This window comes from Chlorocebus sabaeus, chromosome X (assembly GCF_047675955.1).
Source record: "Chlorocebus sabaeus isolate Y175 chromosome X, mChlSab1.0.hap1, whole genome shotgun sequence".
NCBI lineage: Eukaryota > Metazoa > Chordata > Mammalia > Primates > Cercopithecidae > Chlorocebus > Chlorocebus sabaeus.
Window position 1 is genome coordinate 105,608,589 of NC_132933.1, and position 4,719 is coordinate 105,613,307.

A 4,719-nucleotide genomic window follows, 5' to 3' on the forward strand; every position below is an offset into this window, starting at 1 on the left:
CACCATTGTCCTCATCCAGAATCCGCTTTCTCCCTTTTCTAAAAAAATTCCACTAGCCCTACAAACGTGGCCTCTTTGGGAAAGCTTTCATTTTGGGGGAAAAAAAAAAAAAAAAAAAAAGCGAGGGGAGGGGCAGAGGGGTCGGTCTGGGATCTGACCTTGAAAAAGGCTTTTGATTCATCAAATTTAAACATATTAAAAATCACACGCACACATACAGGTTACATTTCTATACCAGGATTCATTCCGGGGGGATCTGGATAAAAGCCACTACCAAAGCGCTATAGGAGAAAACCAAACCATGAGCGCGTTCAATCTTAGTGTTTTGAACTCGCCTCCAGATTGTTTTCCCGAATTGCGGCTGCGCAGAGACTCGGGGTTGGGATGAGAACCAACACTGCCCCACTGCCTCCCTACTCGAGTGACACTGGGCATGGAACAAGAGACCTGACAGGGTCCAACAGAGACAGGTGGATGGGCTCAGAGCCTTTTTCCAGGACCGACACTGTCTGGGGCAACAGATGATGTCCGGGAAGAGGCGGAGCCAGGTGTGACAGCTCTGAGGGCCAAAGACAGCCGTTGGGTTAATCAATTGTTCTTTGGAGCAGCTTGGACACTTTTAGAGGGTGGGCTCTATAGGTGAAAGATCGGCAGGCGGACCGATCAGAAGTTCCTGCTCTGATGGCTGGGGACGTGCAGAACTAGAGGATGCGAAGCCGATTGACAGCAGATCTGACAGTAAGAGAGAGGTTAGACCCTATAGTTCTTCCGCGAGAAGGGGGCGGGGATTGGAAGTTGATTGATGGCATTCCGACCAGTGAGAACGTCTGAGTCAGGGGCTCTTGAGTAGTACGTGTATTTTGGCAGTAGAGAATTGGTCCTTGCTTTGACTGACCCTCTTATCATCCAATAAACATGCCCACTTGAGTTGGGGGCGGGGCGACTGAGTGCAGAAAAGACGGGATCTTGTCCTTTTCCTCGTTTCCCTTAAAGAGGAAACCCAGTTCCAGCAGGAGTTCCCTACCCGCTTATCTGTTTTTTATTTTATATTTTTTATTTTTTTGAGACGGAGTCTCGCTCTGTCGCCCAGGCTGGAGTGCAGTGGCACGATCTCGGCTCACTGTAACCTCCGCCTCCCGGGTTCCAGCGATTCTCTTGCCTCAGCCTCCTGAGTAGCTGGGATTACAGGTGCACGCCATCACGCCCGGCTAATTTTTGTATTTTTAGTAGAGACGGGGTTTCACCATGTTGGCCAGGCTGGTTTCGATGTCCTAACCTCAGGTGATCTGCCCGCCTCGGACTCCCAAAGTACTGGAATTACAGGCGTGAACCACCGCGCCCAGCCTTATCTGTTTTTTTTTTTTTTTAAAGTTTGAAAGTTACAGATTTAGAAGTTTAGCTTTCCTGCGCTGTACAGAAACGATAACCTCACTGCACCTGTGAAGAAAGAGCTGCCCCAGAAAAGGCAGTCTTAGGGTTGGGGAGTTGGCCTAGGATTGGAATTTGATTTGAGATTTTAGGCCTGAGAGGCTACAATGGAGGACGGGTGTTTCTGATAGAAGATTTCTGGGGTGAGTGATGGGAGGGTTCTAGGGACAATATTGGGGTCTGTAGAGATCAGTAATAGATGGTTAGTGGAAAAGCTAAACTTCTAAAGCTGTGACTTTCAAACGTTTTAAAACATTGTATGCCTTTTTAACAGATAAGTGGGTGGGGAGCTACTGGTGGAAGTGGTCAGTCTGGGTCACTCATGTAGATGCCCATAGTAAGAGCCTATTCTCTGATGAGGCCGACTGGAATCAAACAGCTGATGCACTTCTAGTTCACTGCCCCCTGAACATGGCAATGCATCCACCATCATAGACTGGGCACAAAGTAAATTACTGTATGTTTCTGACACAGACCATTTGCAGTCTGACAGTGGTGTGCCTTTTGTTGCAAAGGCCAACCAACTATGGGCCAGTAGTCAAAGCCTTCCATAGATGTTCTATGTGCCCTACCATGGGCAGGTATCTGATATTGTTAAACATTGAAATGGCCTCCTCAAAAATGAACTCAAAAGGATTTCAGAACCTACCTCTCTCTCCTTTTCCTGGTCTACTCACCTTAGTAAGGCAGTTTGGTCACTAAATGTGGCTGTCCCAAGAATGGGATCATCTCCCATTGTGTACCTCGGATAACGGTCAGGACAAAAGGGGTGGGCCATAGAGGCATTTGGGATTCTACCATTGCCATTCCTGGACGTGATGTGTTTTTCTTTCCTTTAACAGTAATCCCAGGTCCCAGGCTAGCCTAGTTGGTAACCCTCCAGGCAGCAGCCCAGCCCAAAAGAGCCCGAGGGGACTTAAACTATTATTATTATTATTTTTGATACTGAGTCTCCCTCTGTTGCCCAGGCTGGAGTGCAGTGGTGCAATCTCAGCTCACTGCCACCTTTGCCTCCTGGATTCAAGCAATTCTCGTGTCTCAGCCTGCCAAGTAGCTGGGATTACAGGCACCTACCACCACACCTGGCTAATTTTTGTATTTTCAGTAGAGACAGGGTTTCACCATGTTGGCCAGGCTGGTGTCGGACTTCTGACCTCAGGTGATCTGCCCACCTTGGCCCCCCAAAGTGCTGGGATTACAAGCGTGAGCCACCATGCCTGGCTCGGACTTAAACTTAATTCTGGTCAGTCACCTGAATTCTCTTGTTGGGTGGACACGGTCCTAGATCCTAATGACAATGACCGCTTGATTGAGTACACTACTCACCAAGTTCCCATACAGCAGCTCACATGGGCTAAGATAGAAGACATTTAAAAAAAAGTCTGTAAATTTTATAAAAATGCCTTTGGCCCTTTTGTACTTGACCCTTCTGGATGAAAGGTCTGGGTACAAATAGGGGATGATTGGGAAAAAGTGAAGTTACAGGCTCTGAGATGGGATACATTGATTTCATGAGGTGTGGAAGGAGAGCATTTGGGGAGTGATACGGTTGGCTTGGCTCTGTGTCCCCACCCAAATCTCACGTTGAATGGTAATCCCCCTGTGTCAGGGGAGGGACCTGATGGGAGGTGATTGGATTATGGGGGGAGTTTCCCCCATGCTGTTCTTGTGATAGTGAGTGAATGAGTTCTTACGAGATCTGATGGTTTAAAAAGTGCGTGATGCTGGGTGCGGTGGCTCACGTCTGTAATCCTAGCACTTTGGGAGGCCAAGGCGGGCGGATTGCCTGAGTTCAGGAGTTCAAGACCACCCTGGGCAACATGGTGAAATTCTGTCTCTACTAAAAATACAAAAATTAGCTGGACATGGTGGTGTGTGCCTGTGGCCCTAGCTACTCAGGAGGCTGAGGCAGGAGAATGGGAGGTGGAGGTTGTAGTGAGCCAAGATCATGCCACTGCACTCTAGCCTGGGTAACAGAGCAACACCCTGTCTCAAAAAAACAAAAAACTGGGTGGCTTTCTTCCCTTGTTCTCTCTTCTGCCGCCTTGTGAAGAAGGTTCTTGCTTCTGCTTCACCTTCTGCCATGATTGTGAGTTTCCTGAGGCCTCCCCAGCCATGCAGAACTCTGAGTCAATTCAACCTCTTTTCTTCATAAGTTACCCAGTCTCAGGTAGCTCTTTATAGCAGTGTGAAAATGGACTAATACAGGGAGGGAATATCTTAGACCCTGAGAGGTGCAAGATGGGGAGATAATGAATGCTCTGTTTGTCCCCTAGATCGAGCACTTGCAGTCCAACGAAACAATCATCTGGTCTGCTGGAGTCAAGCAGCAGGTGCAGCTGGCAATCTGACCTGCTGCTAGGTTTGCCATCACTGTCCTTGGGTGACAAAAACAGAAAAAAGCATGTGAGCACGGCTGCTCCTGAATTACTCTGCTGTGCCTGATGCCATCAACAGCAGCTCCTGAACACAGGCTTCCCTCATACCTGTAGACATACGTCGACCAGCATAACCTTGTTTAGGTCTGACTGATCCAAATTCATCTGCTTCTCCTGGCACTCGAGTGGTCTTGGATTATGCCATGTTTAGCAATTGAGCTACAAGTACTAAGATGCTACTTGCTATAGGTGGAATGTTTATGTTACCTCAAAATTCATATGTTGGAATCCTAAGCCCCAAGGCATTAGAAGGTAGGGCCTTTGGGAGGTGATTAGGTCTTGAGGGCAGAGCCCTCATGAGAGGAATTAGTGCCCTTATAAATGGGACCCCAGAGTGCTTGCTCCCTTGTCATTTTCTCCATGTCAGGACACAGTGAGAGGATGGCCATCTGTGAACCAGGAAGTGGACCCTCACCAGATGCAGAAATCTGCTGGCAACTTGATCTTGGACTTCCAGCCTCCAGACCTGTGAGAAATAAACTTGTTGGTTATATGCTACCCTGTCTATTGTATTCCATTATAGCAGCCTGAATAGACTATCTCTCATAACACTACCAAACCAATGTAATGGTGAGTCAAATCAATTTGAACAACAAATGTTGAAGTGAAATGAACTGTTCCCCTTTGGATGGTATATTTGTATATGGGGAGAACAGTGGGAAACAGAATGTCTCTCCACTTGGGATAGGGTTTGCTTTGGGGCCCATGTATTGCCCCCGAAATTATTGACAGTACACCAAACGTCAGCACATCAGTCTAAATTCCTTTGTGTGGGTTGTAGCATATAGTAGCCTGGCCTTAGTTTTACTACTTTGTGGCTGCCTAAAGATACAAGGCCCCAATCACTGATTAC

General features: G+C 47.6%; 1 long non-coding RNA gene across 1 annotated transcript; it reads left to right on the forward strand.

The window, feature by feature from the left end:
• Nucleotides 1-999: 999 nt before the first annotated feature.
• On the forward strand, nucleotides 1,000-4,364 carry LOC140710787 (uncharacterized). The gene is made up of 2 exons (XR_012091853.1): nucleotides 1,000-1,571; nucleotides 3,705-4,364. It is a non-coding gene; the product is annotated as an uncharacterized lncRNA (long non-coding RNA).
• The last annotated feature ends 355 nt before the right edge of the window (nucleotides 4,365-4,719 follow it).